General features: G+C 46.1%; 1 protein-coding gene across 1 annotated transcript in view; it reads left to right on the plus strand.

The window, feature by feature from the left end:
* The window catches only part of C6H10orf71 (chromosome 6 C10orf71 homolog), a 1,221,395-nt gene that overhangs the window by 815,461 nt on the left and 383,305 nt on the right, over positions 1-22,629 (plus strand). The window lies entirely within an intron of this gene.

Here is a 22,629-nt window from a genome sequence, read left to right on the forward strand (position 1 = left end):
CTGTAAGGTGGAAACTAAAATAAAAATACAAATATTCGTAAATCGAATTTTACGAAGTTCGAAGTATTCGCGAATATGGTGCTATACTATATGAATGCACAGGCCTTTGCCTCTGTTCTGGGGACAAGTGTAGATATTCGCCTGTGCGCTAATAAAATCGCCTTACAAAGATTCGCGCCTCAATCACTTTCTAGGCAATGTGAGTAAGATCTGAGCTTTTGGACTTTTGGGAATCAATCGAGAAACAGTGGGGGGTGATGACAGTAGTTGACAGAGTACAAATCAATGTAATCTGTAAGGTGGAAACTAAAATAAAAAATACGAATATTCGTAAATCGAATTTTACGAAGTTCGAAGTATTTGCGAATATGGTGCTATACTATATGAATGCACATGCACAGGCCTTTGCCTCTCTGTTCTGGGGACAAGTGTAGATATTCGCATGTGCGCTAATAAAATCGCCTTACGAAGATTCGCAACTCAATTCAATCACTAATGTATGATTCATACATTAGTGATTGAATTGAGTTGCGAATCTTCGTAAGGCGATTTTATTAGCGCACATGCGAATATCTACACTTGTCCCCAGAACAGAGAGGCAAAGGCCTGTGCATTCATATAGTATAGCACCATATTCGCGAATACTTCGAACTTCGTAAAATTCGATTTACGAATATTCGTATTTTTTATTTTAGTTTCCACCTTACAGATTACATTGATCTGTACTCTGTCAACTACAGTCATCACCCCCCACTGTATCTCGATTGATTCACAAAAGTCCAAAAGCTCAGATCTTACTCACATTGCCTAGAAAGTGATTAAGGCGCGAATCTTTGTAAGGCGATTTTATTAGCGCACAGGCGTATATCAGCACTTGTCCCAGAACAGAGGCAAAGGGCTTTGCATTCTTACATTAGTGATTGAATTGAGTTGCGAATCTTCGTAAGGCGATTTCATTAGCGCACATGCGAATTTTGCATCTCATAATATGTATTATGCGATGCGAAAATTCGAATTATCGCATATGCGAAATAATAACGAATTCGAATATTCGCGAATATTTTACGAATATTCTTTCGAATATTCGCGAAATTTCGCGAATTAGAATATGGGACATGCCGCTCAACACTAATATTTAGGCCCCGGCACCCAAGCAGGGGAGAGAGGTCCCGTAACAGAGAATCTGTCTTCATGTCAGCAGAGAATCAGTCTGCATGTCATAGCAGAGAATCAGGCTTCACGTCAGTCACCACTGCAACAGTCCATTTTCATAAATTTAGGCCAAGCACCCAGGCAGAGGAGAGAGGTTCCGTAACACAGAATCTGTCTTCATGTCAGCAGAGAATCAGTCTTCATATCATAGCAGAGAATGAGGCTTCATGTCACCCACCACTGCAACAGTCCATTGTCAGATATTTAGGCCCAGCACCCAGGCAGAGAAGAGAGATCCCGTAACAGGCAATTTGGCTTCATGTCAGCAGAGAATCAGTCTTCATATCATAGCAGAGAATCAGGCTTCACGTCACCCACCACTGATACAGTCCATTTTCATAAATTTAGGCCCAGCACCCAGGCAGAGGATAGAGGTCCCGTAACAGACAATCTGGCTTCATGTCGGCAGAGAATCAGTCTGCATGTCCTAGCAGAGAATCAGGCTTCACGTCAGCCACCACTGCAACAGTTCATTGTCAGATATTTAGGCCCAGCACCCAGGCAGAGGAGAGAGGTCCCGTAACAGACAATATGCCTTCATGTCAGCAGAGAATCAGTCTTCATATCATAGCAAAGAATCAGGCTTCTTGTCACCCACCACTGCAACAGTCCATTGTCAGATATTTAGGCCCAGCACCCAGGCAGAGGAGAGAGGTCCCGTAACAGACAATCTGGCTTCATGTCAGCAGAGAATCAGTCTTCATATCATAGCAGAGAATCAGGCTTCACGTCAGCCACCAATGCAACAGTCCATTGTCAGATATTTAGGCCCAGCACCCAGGCAGAGGAGAGAGGTCCCGTAACAGACAATCTGGCTTCATGTCAGCAGAGAATCAGTCTTCATATCATAGCAGAGAATCAGGCTTCATGTCACCCACCACTGCAACAGTCCATTTTCATAAAATTAGGCCCAGCACCCAGGCAGAGGAGAGAGGTCCCGTAACAGACAATCTGGCTTCATGTCAGCAGAGAATCAGTCTTCATATCATAGCAGAGAATCAGGCTTCATGTCACCCACCACTGCAACAGTCCATTTTCATAAAATTAGGCCCAGCACCCAGGCAGAGGAGAGAGGTCCCGTAACAGACAATCTGGCTTCATGTCAGCAGAGAATCAGTCTTAATATCATAGCAGAGAATCAGGCTTCACGTCAGCCACCAATGCAACAGTCTATTGTCAGATATTTAGGCCCAGCACCCAGGCAGAGGAGAGAGGTCCCGTAACAGACATTCTGGCTTCATGTCAGCAGAGAATCAGTCTTCATATCATAGCAGAGAATCAGGCTTCACGTCACCCACCACTGCAACAGTCCATTGTCAGATATTTAGGCCCAGCACCCAGGCATAGGAGAGAGGTCCCGTAACAGCGAATCTGGCTTCATGTTAGCAGAGAATCAGTCTTCATGTCATGGCAGAGAATCAGGCTTCACGTCAGCCACCACTGTAACAGTCCATTTTCATAAATTTAGGCCCAGCACCCAGGCAGAGGAGAGAGGTCCCGTAACAGACAATCTGGCTTCATGTCAGCAGAGAATCAGTCTTCATGTCATAGCAGAGAATCAGGCTTCACGTCACCAACCACTGCAACAGTCCATTTTCATAAATTTAGGCACAGCACCCAGGCAGAGGAGAGAGGTCCCGTAACAGACAATATGCCTTCATGTCAGCAGAGAATCAGTCTTCATATCATAGCAAAGAATCAGGCTTCTTGTCACCCACCACTGCAACAGTCCATTGTCAGATATTTAGGCCCAGCACCCAGGCAGAGGAGAGAGGTCCCGTAACAGACAATCTGGCTTCATGTCAGCAGAGAATCAGTCTTCATATCATAGCAGAGAATCAGGCTTCACGTCAGCCACCAATGCAACAGTCCATTGTCAGATATTTAGGCCCAGCACCCAGGCAGAGGAGAGAGGTCCCGTAACAGACAATCTGGCTTCATGTCAGCAGAGAATCAGTCTTCATATCATAGCAGAGAATCAGGCTTCATGTCACCCACCACTGCAACAGTCCATTTTCATAAAATTAGGCCCAGCACCCAGGCAGAGGAGAGAGGTCCCGTAACAGACAATCTGGCTTCATGTCAGCAGAGAATCAGTCTTAATATCATAGCAGAGAATCAGGCTTCACGTCAGCCACCAATGCAACAGTCTATTGTCAGATATTTAGGCCCAGTACCCAGGCAGAGGAGAGAGGTCCCGTAACAGACATTCTGGCTTCATGTCAGCAGAGAATCAGTCTTCATATCATAGCAGAGAATCAGGCTTCACGTCACCCACCACTGCAACAGTCCATTGTCAGATATTTAGGGCCAGCACCCAGGCAGAGGAGAGAGGTCCCGTAACAGACAATATGGCTTCATGTCAGCAGAGAATCGGTCTTCATATCATAGCAGAGAATCAGGCTTCACGTCAGCCACCAATGCAACAGTCCATTGTCAGATATTTAGGCCCAGCACCCAGGCAGAGGAGAGAGGTCCCGTAACAGACAATCTGGCTTCATGTCAGCAGAGAATCAGTCTTCATATCATAGCAGAGAATCAGGCTTCATGTCACCCACCACTGTAACAGTCCATTTTTATAAATTTAGGCCCAGCACCCAGGCAGACGAGAGAGGTCCCGTAACAGACAATCTGGCTTCATGTCAGCAGAGAATCAGTCTTCATATCATAGCAGAGAATCAGGCTTCACGTCACCCACCAATGCAACAGTCTATTGTCAGATATTTAGGCCCAGCACCCAGGCAGAGGAGAGAGGTCCCGTAACAGACATTCTGGCTTCATGTCAGCAGAGAATCAGTCTTCATATCATTGCAGAGAATCAGGCTTCACGTCACCCACCACTGCAACAGTCCATTGTCAGATATTTAGGCCCAGCACCCAGGCATAGGAGAGAGGTCCCGTAACAGCGAATCTGGCTTCATGTCAGCAGAGAATCAGTCTTCATGTCATGGCAGAGAATCAGGCTTCACGTCAGCCACCACTGTAACAGTCCATTTTTATAAACTTAGGCCCAGCACCCAGGCAGAGGAGAGCGGTCCCGTAACAGACAATCTGGCTTCATGTCAGCAGAGAATCAGTCTTCATGTCATAGCAGAGAATCAGGCTTCACGTCACCAACCACTGCAACAGTCCATTTTCATAAAATTAGGCACAGCACCCAGGCAGAGGAGAGAGGTCCCGTAACAGACAATATGCCTTCATGTCAGCAGAGAATCAGTCTTCATATCATAGCAGAGAATCAGGCTTCACGTCACCCACCACTGCAACAGTCCATTTTCATAAATTTAGGCCCAGCACCCAGGCAGAGGAGAGAGGTCCCGTAACAGACAATCTGGCTTCATGTCAGCAGAGAATCAGGCTTCACGTCAGCCACCACTGCAACAGTCCATTATCAGATATTTAGGCCCAGCACCCAGGCAGAGGAGAGAGGTCCCGTAACAGACAATCTGGCTTCATGTCAGCAGAGAATCAGTCTTCATTTCATCGCAGAGAATCAGGCCTTACGTCACCCACCACTGCAACAGTCCATTTTCATAAATTTAGGCCCAGCACCCAGGCAGAGGAGAGAGGTCCCGTAACAGACAATCTGGCTTCATGTCAGCAGAGAATCAGTCTTCATATCATAGCAGAGAATCAGGCTTCACGTCAGCCACCAATGCAACAGTCCATTGTCAGATATTTAGGCCCAGCACCCAGGCAGAGGAGAGAGGTCCCGTAACAGACAATCTAGCTTCATGTCAGCAGAGAATCAGTCTTCATATCATAGCAGAGAATCAGGCTTCACATCACCCACCACTGTAACAGTCCATTTTCATAAATTTAGGCCCAGCACCCAGGCAGAGGAGAGAGGTCCCGTAACAGACAATCTGGCTTCATGTCAGCAGAGAATCAGTCTTCATATCATAGCAGAGAATCAGGCTTCACGTCACCCACCACTGTAACAGTCCATTTTCATAAATTTAGGCCCAGCACCCAGGCAGAGGAGAGAGGTCCCGTAACAGACAATCTGGCTTCATGTCAGCAGAGAATCAGTCTTCATATCATAGCAGAGAATCAGGCTTCACGTCAGCCACCAATGCAACAGTCCATTGTCAGATATTTAGGCCCAGCACCCAGGCAGAGGAGAGAGGTCCCGTAACAGACAATCTGGCTTCATGTCAGCAGAGAATCAGTCTTCATATCATAGCAGAGAATCAGGCTTCACGTCACCCACCACTGTAACAGTCCATTTTCATAAATTTAGGCCCAGCACCCAGGCAGAGGAGAGAGGTCCCGTAACAGACAATCTGGCTTCATGTCAGCAGAGAATCAGTCTTCATATCATAGCAGAGAATCAGGCTTCACATCACCCACCACTGCAACAGTCCATTTTCATAAATTTAGGCCCATCACCCAGGCAGAGGAGAGAGGTCCCGTAACAGACAATCTGGCTTCATGTCAGCAGAGAATCAGTCTTCATATCATAGCAGAGAATCAGGCTTCACGTCACCCACCACTGCAACAGTCCATTGGCATATATTTAGGCCCAGCTCCCAGGCAGAGGAGAGATGTCCCGTAACAGAGGATCTGGCTTCATGTCAGCAGAGAATCAGTCTTCATATCATAGCAGAAAATCAGGCTTCACGTCAGCCACCACTGCAACAGTCTATTGTCAGATATTTAGGCCCAGCACCCAGGCAGAGGAGAGAGGTCCCGTAACAGACAATCTGGCTTCATGTCAGCAGAGAATCAGTCTTCATATCATAGCAGAGAATCAGGCTTCACGTCACCCACCACTGTAACAGTCCATTTTCATAAATTTAGGCCCAGCACCCAGGCAGAGGAGAGAGGTCCCGTAACAGACAATATGCCTTCATGTCAGCAGAGAATCAGTCTTCATATCATAGCAGAGAATCAGGCTTCACGTCACCCACCACTGCAACAGTCCATTTTCATAAATTTAGGCCCAGCACCCAGGCAGAGGAGAGAGGTCCCGTAACAGACAATCTGGCTTCATGTCAGCAGAGAATCAGGCTTCACGTCAGCCACCACTGCAACAGTCCATTATCAGATATTTAGGCCCAGCACCCAGGCAGAGGAGAGAGGTCCCGTAACAGACAATCTGGCTTCATGTCAGCAGAGAATCAGTCTTCATTTCATCGCAGAGAATCAGGCCTTACGTCACCCACCACTGCAACAGTCCATTTTCATAAATTTAGGCCCAGCACCCAGGCAGAGGAGAGAGGTCCCGTAACAGACAATCTGGCTTCATGTCAGCAGAGAATCAGTCTTCATATCATAGCAGAGAATCAGGCTTCACGTCAGCCACCAATGCAACAGTCCATTGTCAGATATTTAGGCCCAGCACCCAGGCAGAGGAGAGAGGTCCCGTAACAGACAATCTAGCTTCATGTCAGCAGAGAATCAGTCTTCATATCATAGCAGAGAATCAGGCTTCACATCACCCACCACTGTAACAGCCCATTTTCATAAATTTAGGCCCAGCACCCAGGCAGAGGAGAGAGGTCCCGTAACAGACAATCTGGCTTCATGTCAGCAGAGAATCAGTCTTCATATCATAGCAGAGAATCAGGCTTCACGTCACCCACCACTGTAACAGTCCATTTTCATAAATTTAGGCCCAGCACCCAGGCAGAGGAGAGAGGTCCCGTAACAGACAATCTGGCTTCATGTCAGCAGAGAATCAGTCTTCATATCATAGCAGAGAATCAGGCTTCACGTCAGCCACCAATGCAACAGTCCATTGTCAGATATTTAGGCCCAGCACCCAGGCAGAGGAGAGAGGTCCCGTAACAGACAATCTGGCTTCATGTCAGCAGAGAATCAGTCTTCATATCATAGCAGAGAATCAGGCTTCACGTCACCCACCACTGTAACAGTCCATTTTCATAAATTTAGGCCCAGCACCCAGGCAGAGGAGAGAGGTCCCGTAACAGACAATCTGGCTTCATGTCAGCAGAGAATCAGTCTTCATATCATAGCAGAGAATCAGGCTTCACATCACCCACCACTGCAACAGTCCATTTTCATAAATTTAGGCCCATCACCCAGGCAGAGGAGAGAGGTCCCGTAACAGACAATCTGGCTTCATGTCAGCAGAGAATCAGTCTTCATATCATAGCAGAGAATCAGGCTTCACGTCACCCACCACTGCAACAGTCCATTGGCATATATTTAGGCCCAGCTCCCAGGCAGAGGAGAGATGTCCCGTAACAGAGGATCTGGCTTCATGTCAGCAGAGAATTAGTCTGCATGTCATAGCAGAAAATCAGGCTTCACGTCAGCCACCACTGCAACAGTCTATTGTCAGATATTTAGGCCCAGCACCCAGGCAGAGGAGAGAGGTCCCGTAACAGACATTCTGGCTTCATGTCAGCAGAGAATCAGTCTTCATATCATTGCAGAGAATCAGGCTTCACGTCACCCACCACTGCAACAGTCCATTGTCAGATATTTAGGCCCAGCACCCAGGCATAGGAGAGAGGTCCCGTAACAGCGAATCTGGCTTCATGTCAGCAGAGAATCAGTCTTCATGTCATGGCAGAGAATCAGGCTTCACGTCAGCCACCACTGTAACAGTCCATTTTCATAAATTTAGGCCCAGCACCCAGGCAGAGGAGAGAGGTCCCGTAACAGACAATCTGGCTTCATGTCAGCAGAGAATCAGTCTTCATGTCATAGCAGAGAATCAGGCTTCACGTCACCAACCACTGCAACAGTCCATTTTCATAAATTTAGGCACAGCACCCAGGCAGAGGAGAGAGGTCCCGTAACAGACAATATGCCTTCATGTCAGCAGAGAATCAGTCTTCATATCATAGCAGAGAATCAGGCTTCACGTCACCCACCACTGCAACAGTCCATTTTCATAAATTTAGGCCCAGCACCCAGGCAGAGGAGAGAGGTCCCGTAACAGACAATCTGGCTTCATGTCAGCAGAGAATCAGGCTTCACGTCAGCCACCACTGCAACAGTCCATTTTCATAAATTTAGGCCCAGCACCCAGGCAGAGGAGAGAGGTCCCGTAACAGACAATCTGGCTTCATGTCAGCAGAGAATCAGTCTTCATATCATAGCAGAGAATCAGGCTTCACGTCAGCCACCAATGCAACAGTCCATTGTTAGATATTTAGGCCCAGCACCCAGGCAGAGGAGAGAGGTCCCGTAACAGACAATCTAGCTTCATGTTAGCAGAGAATCAGTCTTCATATCATAGCAGAGAATCAGGCTTCACATCACCCACCACTGTAACAGTCCATTTTCATAAATTTAGGCCCAGCACCCAGGCAGAGGAGAGAGGTCCCGTAACAGACAATCTGGCTTCATGTCAGCAGAGAATCAGTCTTCATATCATAGCAGAGAATCAGGCTTCACGTCACCCACCACTGTAACAGTCCATTTTCATAAATTTAGGCCCAGCACCCAGGCAGAGGAGAGAGGTCCCGTAACAGACAATCTGGCTTCATGTCAGCAGAGAATCAGTCTTCATATCATAGCAGAGAATCAGGCTTCACGTCAGCCACCAATGCAACAGTCCATTGTCAGATATTTAGGCCCAGCACCCAGGCAGAGGAGAGAGGTCCCGTAACAGACAATCTGGCTTCATGTCAGCAGAGAATCAGTCTTCATATCATAGCAGAGAATCAGGCTTCACGTCACCCACCACTGTAACAGTCCATTTTCATAAATTTAGGCCCAGCACCCAGGCAGAGGAGAGAGGTCCCGTAACAGACAATCTGGCTTCATGTCAGCAGAGAATCAGTCTTCATATCATAGCAGAGAATCAGGCTTCACGTCACCCACCACTGCAACAGTCCATTTTCATAAATTTAGGCCCATCACCCAGGCAGAGGAGAGAGGTCCCGTAACAGACAATCTGGCTTCATGTCAGCAGAGAATCAGTCTTCATATCATAGCAGAGAATCAGGCTTCACGTCACCCACCACTGCAACAGTCCATTGGCATATATTTAGGCCCAGCTCCCAGGCAGAGGAGAGATGTCCCGTAACAGAGGATCTGGCTTCATGTCAGCAGAGAATTAGTCTGCATGTCATAGCAGAAAATCAGGCTTCACGTCAGCCACCACTGCAACAGTCCATTGTCAGATATTTAGGCCCAACACCCAGGCAGAGGAGAGAGGTCCCGTAACAGAGGATCTGGCTTCATGTCAGCAGAGAATTAGTCTGCATGTCATAGCAGAGAATCAGGCTTCACGTCTGCTACCAGTGCAACAGTCCATTGGCATATATTTAGGCCCAGCACCCAGGCAGAGGAGAGAGGTCCTGTAACAGACAATCTGGCTTCATGTCAGCAGAGAATCAGTCTTCATATCATAGCAGAGAATCAGGCTTCACGTCACCCACCACTCCAACATTCCATTTTCATAAATTTAGGCCCAGCACCCAGGCAGAGGAGAGAGGTCCCGTAACAGAGGATCTGGCTTCATGTTAGCAGAGAATTAGTCTGCATGTCATAGCAGAAAATCAGGCTTCACGTCAGCCACACCTGCAACAGTCCATTGTCAGATATTTAGGCCCAGCACCCAGGCAGAGGAGAGAGGTCCCGTAACAGAGGATCTGGCTTCATGTCAGCAGAGAATTAGTCTGCATGTCATAGCAGAGAATCAGGCTTTACGTCACCCAACATTGGAACAGTCCATTGGCATATATTTAGGCCCCGGCACCCAGACAGAGGAGAGGTTCATTCAACTTTGGGTAGTCTCGCAATATAATGGTAAAATGAAAATAAAAATAGGATTGAATGAGGAAGTGCCCTGTAGTACAATAATATATGGTTAAGGGGAGGTCGTTAATGTCTAATCTGGACAAGGGACGGACATGCCCTGTGGGATCCATGCCTGGTTTAGTTTTATGAACGTCAGCTTGTCCTCATTGGCTGTAGACAGGCGGCTGCGTTTGTCTGTAATGACGCCCCCTGCCGTGCTGAATACACGTTCAGATAAAACGCTGGCTGCCGGGCAGGCCAGCACCTCCAAGGCATAAAAGGCTAGCTCTGGCCACGTGGACAATTTAGAGACCCAGAAGTTGAATGGGGCCGAACCATCAGTCAGTATGTGGAGGCGTGTGCACACGTACTGTTCCACCATGTTAGTGAAATGTTGCCTCCTGCTAACACGTTCCGTATCAGGTGGTGGTGCAGTTAGCTGTGGCGTGTTGACAAAACTTTTCCACATCTCTGCCATGCTAACCCTGCCCTCAGAGGAGCTGCCTTGGCGACCTCTTGCTCCTCCTCTGCCATGGCCTTGGGCTTCCACTTGTTCCCCTGTGACATTTGGGAATGCTCTAAGTAGCGCATCTACCAACGTGCACTTGTACTCGCGCATCTTCCTATCACGCTCCAGTGCAGGAAGTAAGGTGGGCACATTGTCTTTGTAGCGTGAATCCAGCAGGGTGGCAACCCAGTAGTCCGCACACGTTAAAATGTGGGCAACTCTGCTGTCGTTGCGCAGGCACTGCAGCATGTAGTCGCTCATGTGTGCCAGGCTGCCCAGGGGTGAGGACAAGCTGTCCTCTGTGGGAGGCGTATCGTCATCGTCCTGCCTTTCCCCCCAGCCACGCACCAGTGATGGGCCAGAGCTGCGTTGGGTGCCACCCCGCTGTGACCATGCTTCATCCTCATCCTCCTCCACCTCCTCCTCATGCTCGTCCTCCTCGTCCTCCAGTAGTGGGCCCTGGGTGGCCACATTTGTACCTGGCCTCTGCTGTTGCAAAAAACCTCCCTCTGAGTCACTTCGAAGAGACTGGCCTGAAAGTGCTAAAAATGACCCCTCTTCCTCCTCCTCCTCCTCCTCCTCTTGGGCCACCTCCTCTTCCATCATCGCCCTAAGTGTTTTCTCAAGGAGACATAGAAGTGGTATTGTAACGCTGATAACGGTGTCATCGCCACTGGCCATGTTGGTGGAGTACTCGAAACAGCGCAACAAGGCACACCGGTCTTGCATGGAGGCCCAGTCATTGGTGGTGAAGTGGTGCTGTTCCGCAGTGCGACTGACCCGTGCGTGCTGCAGCTGAAACTCTGTCCAGCATGTGCAAGGTGGAGTTCCACCTGGTGGGCACGTCGCATATGAGGCGGTGAGCGGGAAGGCCGAAGTTACGCTGTAGCGCAGACAGGCGAGCAGCGGCAGGATGTGAACGCCGGAAGCGCGAACAGACGGCCCGCACTTTATGCAGCAGCTCTGACATGTCGGGGTAGTTGTGAATGAACTTTTGCACCACCAAATTAAGCACATGCGCCAGGCAAGGGATGTGCGTCAAACCGGCTAGTCCCAGAGCTGCAACGAGATTTCGCCCATTATCGCACACCACCAGGCCGGGCTTGAGGCTCACCGGCAGCAACCACTCGTCAGTCTGTTGTTCTATACCCCGCCACAACTCCTGTGCGGTGTGGGGCCTGTCCCCCAAACATATGAGTTTCAGAATGGCCTGCTGACGTTTACCCCGGACTGTGCTGAAGTTGGTGGTGAAGGTGTGTGGCTGACTGGATGAGCAGGTGGAAGAAGAGGAGGAGGAAGCCGAGAAGGAGGAGGTGGCAACAGGAGGCAAAGAATGCTGCCCTGCAATCCTTGGCGGCGGAAGGACGTGCGCCAAACAGCTCTCCGCCTGGGGCCCAGCTGCCACTACATTTACCCAGTGTGCAGACAGGGAGATATAGCGTCCCTGGCCGTGCTTACTGGTCCACGTATCTGTGGTTAGGTGGACCTTGCTACAGATGGCGTTGCGCAGTGCACACTTGATTTTATCGGATACTTGGTTGTGCAGGGAAGGCACGGCTCTCTTGGAGAAGTAGTGGCGGCTGGGAACAACATACTGTGGGACAGCAAGCGACATGAGCTGTTTGAAGCTGTCTGTGTCCACCTGCCTAAATGACAGCATTTCATAGGCCAGTAGTTTAGAAATGCTGGCATTCAGGGCCAGGGATCGAGGGTGGCTAGGTGGGAATTTACGCTTTCTCTCAAATGTTTGTGAGATGGAGAGCTGAACGCTGCTGTGTGACATGGTTTAGACGCTTGGTGATGGAGGTGGTGGTGGTGTTGGTGGTACATCCCCTGTTTGCTGGGCGGCAGGTGCCAACGTTCCTCCAGAGGCGGAGGAAGAGGCCGAGGCGGCAGCAGCAGAATAGGCCGAGGCGGCAGCAGCAGAAGAGGGGGAGCCTGAGCGACTTCCTTGTTTTTAAGGTGTTTACTCCACTGCAGTTTATGCTTTGCATGCAGGTGCCTGGTCATGCAGGTTGTGCTAAGGTTCAGAACGTTAATGCCTCGCTTCAGGCTCTGATGGCACAGCGTGCAAACCACTCGGGTCTTTTCGTCAGCACATTGTTTGAAGAAGTGCCATGCCAGGGAACTCCTTGAAGCTGCCTTTTGGGGTGCTCGGTCCAAGATGGCGGGGGTCAGTAGCAGGCGGAGTCTCTTGGCGGCGGGTGTTCTGCTTTTGCCCACTGCTCCCTCTTTTGCTACGCTGTTGGCTCGGTCTCACCACTGCCTCTTCCTCCGAACTGTGAAAGTCAGTGGCACGACCTTCATTCCATGTGGGGTCTAGGACCTCATCGTCCCCTGCATCGTCTTCCACCCAGTCTTGATCCCTGACCTCCTGTTCAGTCTGCACACTGCAGAAAGACGCAGCAGTTGGCACCTGTGTTTTGTCATCATCAGAGACTTGCTGAGGTGGTATTCCCATGTCCTCATCATCAGGAAACATAAGTGGTTGTGCGTCAGTGCATTCTATGTCTTCCACCGCTGGGGAAGGGCTAGGTGGATGCCCTTGGGAAACCCTGCCAGCAGAGTCTTCAAACAGCATAAGAGACTGCTGCATAACTTGAGGCTCAGACAGTTTCCATGATATGCATGGGGGTGATGTGACAGACTGATGGGTTTGGTTTTCAGGCGCCATCTGTGCGCTTTCTGCAGAAGACTGGGTGGAAGATAAGGTGAACGTGCTGGATCCACTGTCGACCACCCAATTGACTAAAGCCTGTACCTGCTCAGGCCTTACAATCCTTAGAACGGCATTGGGCCCCACCATATATCGCTGTAAATTCTGGCGGCTACTGGGACCTGAGGTAGTTGGTACACTAGGACGTGTGGATGTGGCAGAACGGCCACGTCCTCTCCCAGCACCAGAGGGTCCACTAACACCACCACGACCATGTCCACGTCCGCGTCCCTTACTAGATGTTATCCTCATTGTTATCGTTCACCACAACAGCAAAAATATTATTTGGCCCAATGTATTGTATTCAAATTCAGCTGAATATAAATTTGAGGCCTAGTATTTAGGCGCTGGGTGACAGGTATGGGTTTACTGACAGAATTAGACTTGGAAATGCAGAGTAGCGTGTGTGTGAAGTTATTCTGAATGACCCTATGTGCACCTTGAATATTATATACCCTTTTAGGGATGTACCGTATTTTTCGCCTTATAAGACGCACCGGCCCATAAGACGCACCTAGGTTTTTGGGGAGGAAAATAAGAAAAAAATATTTTTAGCTTTTGGTGGGTTTGGAACTAATGGTGGTCTGTGGGTGGCACTATTACTGGGGATCTGTGAAGGACACCGTTATGGGGGGATCTGTGGATGACGGACACTGTTATGGGGGGATCTGTGGATGACGGACACTGTTATGGGGGGGGATCTGTGGATGACGGACACTGTTATGGGGGGATCTGTGGATGACGGACACTGTTATGGGGGGATCTGTGGATGACGGACACTGTTATGGGGGAGATCTGTTGATGACTGACACTGTTATGGGGGGGGATCTGTGGATGACTGACACACTGTTACAGGGGGGGGATCTGTGGATGGCACTGTTACAGGGGGGGGGGATCTGTGGATGGCACTGTTACAGGGGGGGGATCTGTGGATGGCACTGTTACAGGGGGGAGGGGGATCTGTGGATGGCACTGTTACAGGGGGGGATCTGTGGATGGCACTGTTACAGGGGGGATCTGTGGATGGCACTGTTATATATGTGCCATCCACAGCCCCCCAGCCCAAAACAGTGGCATCCACAGCCCACCAGCCCATAACAGTGGCATCCACAGACACCCCCCCCCTTAACTGTGCCATCTACAGATCAGCTCACCCACCCGCCGCCGCCCCCAGTGCTAATATTACATGTCTTATTCGATTAAAATGTAATAGATATGCCCCCTCACTCCTATATTGCTAATTCTACCTTACATCCTATTACTAGCTCCTGTAATGCAGGCCGGGCGGCCGGCGCGTCACTCGCTGACGTCACTTGCCTGCGCCGCCTGCTACATTCATAAAGTAGGCGGCGCAGGCACGTGACATCAGGGAGTCACGCTGCCGCCCGCCCGTCCTGCATTACAGAAGCTAGGAATAGGATTTAAGGTACAATTAGCAATATAGGAGTGAGGGGGCATATCTAATACATTTTAATCAAATAAGACATTTAATATTAGTATATCGGAGCGGCGGGGCGGGGCTATAGTACATTGATTGCACCGCCCCGCCGCTATTCCCGGCCCCCAGCTCCTCCTCCAGTCCCTCCCCCGGCCCCAGCGTACGCTACATCGCATCCAGCGATGTTAAATTGTCCGCATTCGCCCCATAAGACGCAGGGGCATTTCCCCCCGATTTTTTGGGGGGAAAAAGTGCGTCTTATGGGGCGAAAAATACGGTATTTAAAGTAGGCCTGATACAGCAGAAACCACTAAATTAGGAAATTGCTAAATTGGGAATTGTATTTCAACCCAGAACAAAAAATGTGCTTTGACGGACACTAAATAACTTGCCCAGCCACAACAGTACAGCAGTAACGACAGATTTAGCAGGATATAAATTTGAGGCCTAGTATTTAGGCGCTGGGTGACAGGTATAGATTTACTGACAGAATTAGACTTGGAAATGCACAGTAGCGTGTGTGCGAAGTTATTCTGAATGACCCTATGTGCACCTTGAATATTATATACCCTTTTAGGGATGTATTTAAAGTAGGCCTGATACAGCAGAAACCACTAAATTAGGAAATTGCTAAATTGGGAATTGTATTTCAACCCAGAACAAAAAATGTGCTTTGACGGACACTAAATTACTTGCCCAGCCACAACAGTACAGCAGTAACTACAGATTTAGCGGGATATAAATTTGAGGCCTAGTATTTAGGCGCTGGTTGACAGGTATAGATTTACTGACAGAATTAGACTTGGAAATGCACAGCAGCGTGTGTGTGAAGTTATTCTGAATGACCCAATGTGCACCTTGAATATTATATACCCTTTTAGTGATGTATTTAAAGTAGGCCTGATACAGCAGAAACCACTAAATTAGGAAATTGCTAAATTGGGAATTGTATTTCAACCCAGAACAAAAAATGTGCTTTGACAGACACTAAATAACTTGCCCAGCCACAACAGTACAGCAGTAACGACAGATTTAGCGGGATATAAATTTGAGGCCTAGTATTTAGGCGCTGGGTGACAGGTATAGATTTACTGACAGAATTAGACTTGGGAATGCACAGTAGCGTGTGTGTGAAGTTATTCTGAATGACCCTATGTGCACCTTGAATATTATATACCCTTTTAGGGATGTATTTAAAGTAGGCCTGACACAGCAGAAACCACTAAATTAGAAAATTGCTAAATTGGGAATTGTATTTCAACCCAGAACAAAAAATGTGCTTTGACGGACACTAAATAACTTGCCCAGCCACAACAGTACAGCAGTAACGACAGATTTAGCGGGATATAAATTTGAGGCCTAGTATTTACGCGCTGGGTGACAGGTATAGATTTAATGACAGAATTAGACTTAGAAATGCACAGTAGAATGTGTGTGAAGTTATTCTGAATGACCCTATGTGCACCTTGAATATTATATACCATTTTAGGGATGTATTTAAAGTAGGCCTGATACAGCAGAAACCACTAAATTAGGAAATTGCTAAATTGGGAATTGGATTTCAACCCAGAACAAAAAATGTGCTTTGACGGACACTAAATAACTTGCCCAGCCACAACAGTACAGCAGTAACGACAGATTTAGCGGGATATAAATTTGAGGCCTAGTATTTAGGCGCTGGGTGACAGGTATAGATTTACTGACAGAATTAGACTTGGAAATGCACAGTAGAGTGTGTGTGAAGTTATTCTGAATGACCCTATGTGCACCTTGAATATTATATACCCTTTTAGGGATGTATTTAAAGTAGGCCTGATACAGTAGAAACCACTAAATTAGGAAATTGCTAAATTGGGAATTGTATTTCAACCCAGAACAAAAAATGTGCTTTGACGGACACTAAATAACTTGCCCAGCCACAACAGTACAGCAGTAACAACAGATTTAGCGGGATATAAATTTGAGGCCTAGTATTTAGGCGCTGGGTCACAGGTATAGATTTACTGACAGAATTAGACTTAGAAATGCACAGTAGAATGTGTGTGAAGTTATTCTGAATGACCCTATGTGCACCTTGAATATTATATACCCTTTTAGGGATGTATTTAAAGTAGGCCTGACACAGCAGAAACCACTAAATTAGAAAATTGCTAAATTGGGAATTGTATTTTAACCCAGAACAAAAAATGTGCTTTGACGGACACTAAATAACTTGCCCAGCCACAACAGTACAGCAGTAACGACAGATTTAGCGGGATATAAATTTGAGGCCTAGTATTTAGGCGCTGGGTGACAGGTATAGATTTACTGACAGAATTAGACTTAGAAATGCACAGTAGAATGTGTGTGAAGTTATTCTGAATGACCCTATGTGCACCTTGAATATTATATACCCTTTTAGGGATGTATTTAAAGTAGGCCTGATACAGCAGAAACCACTAAATTAGGAAATTGCTAAATTGGGAATTGGATTTCAACCCAGAACAAAAAATGTGCTTTGACGGACACTAAATAACTTGCCCAGCCACAACAGTACAGCAGTAACGACAGATTTAGCGGGATATAAATTTGAGGCCTAGTATTTAGGCGCTGGGTGACAGGTATAGATTTACTGACAGAATTAGACTTGGAAATGCACAGTAGAGTGTGTGTGAAGTTATTCTGAATGACCCTATGTGCACCTTGAATATTATATACCCTTTTAGGGATGTATTTAAAGTAGGCCTGATACAGTAGAAACCACTAAATTAGGAAATTGCTAAATTGGGAATTGTATTTCAACCCAGAACAAAAAATGTGCTTTGACGGACACTAAATAACTTGCCCAGCCACAACAGTACAGCAGTAACTGACAGATTTAGCGGGATATAAATTTGAGGCCTAGTATTTACGCGCTGGGTGACAGGTATAGATTTACTGACAGAATTAGACTTAGAAATGCACAGTAGAATGTGTGTGAAGTTATTCTGAATGACCCTATGTGCACCTTGAATATTATATACCATTTTAGGGATGTATTTAAAGTAGGCCTGATACAGCAGAAACCACTAAATTAGGAAATTGCTAAATTGGGAATTGGATTTCAACCCAGAACAAAAAATGTGCTTTGACGGACACTAAATAACTTGCCCAGCCACAACAGTACAGCAGTAACGACAGATTTAGCGGGATATAAATTTGAGGCCTAGTATTTAGGCGCTGGGTGACAGGTATAGATTTACTGACAGAATTAGACTTGGAAATGCACAGTAGAGTGTGTGTGAAGTTATTCTGAATGACCCTATGTGCACCTTGAATATTATATACCCTTTTAGGGATGTATTTAAAGTAGGCCTGATACAGTAGAAACCACTAAATTAGGAAATTGCTAAATTGGGAATTGTATTTCAACCCAGAACAAAAAATGTGCTTTGACGGACACTAAATAACTTGCCCAGCCACAACAGTACAGCAGTAACAACAGATTTAGCGGGATATAAATTTGAGGCCTAGTATTTAGGCGCTGGGTCACAGGTATAGATTTACTGACAGAATTAGACTTAGAAATGCACAGTAGAATGTGTGTGAAGTTATTCTGAATGACCCTATGTGCACCTTGAATATTATATACCCTTTTAGGGATGTATTTAAAGTAGGCCTGACACAGCAGAAACCACTAAATTAGAAAATTGCTAAATTGGGAATTGTATTTTAACCCAGAACAAAAAATGTGCTTTGACGGACACTAAATAACTTGCCCAGCCACAACAGTACAGCAGTAACGACAGATTTAGCGGGATATAAATTTGAGGCCTAGTATTTAGGCGCTGGGTGACAGGTATAGATTTACTGACAGAATTAGACTTAGAAATGCACAGTAGAATGTGTGTGAAGTTATTCTGAATGACCCTATGTGCACCTTGAATATTATATACCCTTTTAGGGATGTATTTAAAGTAGGCCTGATACAGCAGAAACCACTAAATTAGGAAATTGCTAAATTGGGAATTGGATTTCAACCCAGAACAAAAAATGTGCTTTGACGGACACTAAATAACTTGCCCAGCCACAACAGTACAGCAGTAACGACAGATTTAGCGGGATATAAATTTGAGGCCTAGTATTTAGGCGCTGGGTGACAGGTATAGATTTACTGACAGAATTAGACTTGGAAATGCACAGTAGAGTGTGTGTGAAGTTATTCTGAATGACCCTATGTGCACCTTGAATATTATATACCCTTTTAGGGATGTATTTAAAGTAGGCCTGATACAGTAGAAACCACTAAATTAGGAAATTGCTAAATTGGGAATTGTATTTCAACCCAGAACAAAAAATGTGCTTTGACGGACACTAAATAACTTGCCCAGCCACAACAGTACAGCAGTTATGACAGATTTAGCGGGATATAAATTTGAGGCCTAGTATTTAGGCTCTGGGTGACAGGTATAGATTTACTGACAGAATTAGACTTGGAAATGCACAGTAGCGTGTGTGTGATGTTATTCTGAATGACCCTATGTGCACCTTGAATATTATATACCCTTTTAGGGATGTATTTAACCACTTCATCCCCGCTAGGTGAAACCCCCTTCATGACCAGAGCACTTTTTACACTTCGGCACTACACTACTTTCATCGTTTATCGCTCGGTCATGCAACTTACCACCCAAATGAATTTTACCTCCTTTTCTTCTCACTAATGGAGCTTTCATTTGGTGGTATTTTATTGCTGCTGACATTTTTACTTTTTTTGTTATTAATCAAAATGTAATGATTTTTTTGCAAAAAAATTACATTTTTCAGCTGTAAAATTTTGCAAAAAAAACGACATCCATATATAAATTTTTCACCAAATTTATTGTTCTACATGTCTTTGATAAAAAAAAAATGTTTGGGCAAAAAAAAAAAAAATGGTTTGGGTAAAAGTTATAGCGTTTACAAACTATGGTACAAAAATGTGAATTTCCGCTTTTTGAAACAGCTCTGATTTTCTGAGCACCTGTCATGATTCCTGAGGTTCTGCAATGCCCAAACAGTAAAAAAACCCCCACAAATGACCCCATTTCGGAAAGTAGACACCCTAAGGTATTCGCTGATGGGCATAGTGAGTTCATAGAACTTTTTATTTTTTGTCACAAGTTAACGGAAAATGATGATGATTTTATTTTTATTTTTTTCTTACAAAGTCTCATATTCCACTAACTTGCGACAAAAAATAAAAAATTCTAGGAACTCACCATGCCCCTCACAGAATACCTTGGGGTGTCTTCTTTCCAAAATGGGGTCACTTGTGGCGTAGTTATACTGCCCTGGAAATTTAGGGGCCCATATGTGTGAGAAGTACTTTGCAATCAAAATGTGTAAAAAATGACCGGTGAAATCCGAAAGGTGCACTTTGGAATATGTGCCCCTTTGCCCACCTTGGCAGCAAAAAAGTGTCACACATCTGGTATCGCCGTACTCAGGAGAAGTTGGGGAATGTGTTTTGGGGTGTCATTTTACATATACCCATGCTGGGTGAGAGAAATATCTTGGCAAAAGACAACTTTTCCCATTTTTTTATACAAAGTTGGCATTTGACCATGATATTTTTCTCACCCAGCATGGGTATATGTAACATGACACCCCAAAACACATTCCCCAACTTCTCCTGAGTACGGCGATACCACATGTGTGACACTTTATTGCAGCCAAGGTGGGCAAAGGGGCACATATTCCAAAGTGCACCTTTCGGATTTTGCAGGCCATTTTTTACACATTTTGATTGCAAGGTACTTCTCACACATTTGGGCCCCTAAATTGCCAGGGCAGTATAACTACGCCACAAGTGACCCCATTTTGGAAAGAAGACACCCCAAGGTATTCCGTGAGGGGCACTGCGAGTTCCTAGAATTTTATTTTTTTTGTCACAAGTTAGCGGAAAATGATGATTTTTTTTTTTCTCTTTTTTCCTTACAAAGTCTCATATTCCACTAACTTGCGACAAAAAATAAAAAATTCTAGGAACTCGCCATGCCCCTCACGGAATACCTTGGGGTGTCTTCTTTCCAAAATGGGGTCACTTGTGGCATAGTTATACTGCCCTGGCAATTTAGGGGCCCAAATGTGTGAGAAGTACTTTGCAATCAAAATGTGTAAAAAATGGCCTGCAAAATCCGAAAGGTGCACTTTGGAATATGTGCCCCTTTGCCCACCTTGGCATCAAAAAAGTATCACACATCTGGTATCACCGTACTCAGGAGAAGTTGGGGAATGTGTTTTGGGGTGCCATTTTACATATACCCATGCTGGGTGAGAGAAATATCTTGGCAAAAGACAACTTTTCCCATTTTTTTATACAAAGTTGGCATTTGACCAAGATATTTATCTCACCCAGCATGGGTATATGTAAAATGATACCCCAAAAAACATTCCCCAACTTCTCCTGAGTACGGCGATACCAGATGTGTCACACTTTTTTGCAGCCTAGATGCGCAAAGGTGCCCAAATTCCTTTTAGGAGGGCATTTTTAGACATTTGGATCCCAGACTTCTTCTCACGCTTTAGGGCCCCTAAAAAGCCAGGGCAGTATAAATACCCCACATGTGACCCCACTTTGGAAAGAAGACACCCCAAGGTATCCAATGAGGGGCCTGGCAAGTTCATAGAAATTTTTTTTTTTTCGCAAAAGTTAGCGGAAATTGATTTTTTTTTTTTCTCACAAAGTCTCACTTTCTGCTAAATTAGGACAAAAATTTCAATCTTTCATGGACTCAATATGCCCCTCAGCAAATACCTTGGGGTGTCTTCGTTCCAAAATGGGGTCAGTTGTGGGGTGTTTGTACTGCCCCGGCATTTGAGGGTCTCCGCAATCATTACATGTATGGCCAGCATTAGGAGTTTCTGCTATTCTCCTTATATTGAGCATACAGGTAATGAGATTTTTTTTTCCGTTCAGCCTCTGGGCTGAAAGAAAAAAATGAAAGGCACAGATTTCTTCATTCGCATCGATCAATGTGGATGAAAAAATCTCTGCCAAAAAAAAAAAATGGAGGGGAAAGGCGTCTGCCAGGACATAGGAGCTCCGCCCTACATCCATACCCACTTAGCTCGTATGCCCTGGCAAACCAGATTTCTCCATTCGCATCAATCGATGTGGATGAATAAATCATTGCCGGGATTTTTTATTATTTTTTATATATATTTATATACAAAGTGTTTGCCAAAGCATAGGAACGCCGCCTCCTCCTCAGCTCGTATGCCTTGGCAAACGTATCTGTCACTGCAGAGGAGAAAATCCCGTCTTGCAGCGCCGCATACACCGACTTGCGTGTAATCTGACAGCAGCGCAATGCTTCTGTCAGAATGCACATCGGTGCTGCAGCTAGTAGATCGGTTGGTCCACCTGGAAGGTAAAAAGACAAACAAAAAAAAAAAGAAAAAACCAGGCCACAACGCAATAATTTTATTAACTTTGGAACAGAACATGTAACTTTAACTTTTTGAACTAAACATTAACGTGTTTGCTTACTGGTGTTTTTTTTTTTTCCTTTTTTTTTTCTTTTTACCTTTATAGAACAAACCTCTCCTTCCCCATGGGTCAATGTGCAAAGCGCAAATCGCCCAAAGATGTGGCGAAGTGCGTTATGCACTTTGTCCCATGTGAAAGGAGATGTTTGCAGCAGCTGTGAGTGAATGGGTGAATGGGCCCTAATAGCCCTGTGTGCCTATCCTGGTGAGATGATCCCTATGCTAGGTGTACCTGTGTGTGGTACTTTCGGAAACACTCCCCTAAGCATAGGGCAGGGTGGTCAGGACAGTCAGGACAGAAATAGCGGGTGTCACGCCTTATTCCACTCCTGCTACAGACACGACATCTTTTTCGGGGTTACGGGTGGGTTGAGGTACCAGCAACGACATTGGGGAAATGTCGCTCATGTAGACGGCTAACTACACTGGTGGATGGGGCCACGGAACCTCCTGGATACAGGAGGTTCTCGATGATCTCTTCCTGAAATTTGAGGAAGGATCCAGTTCTCCCAGCCTTACTGTAGAGAACAAAACTATTGT

This window comes from Bufo gargarizans, chromosome 6 (assembly GCF_014858855.1).
Source record: "Bufo gargarizans isolate SCDJY-AF-19 chromosome 6, ASM1485885v1, whole genome shotgun sequence".
Lineage (NCBI taxonomy): Eukaryota > Metazoa > Chordata > Amphibia > Anura > Bufonidae > Bufo > Bufo gargarizans.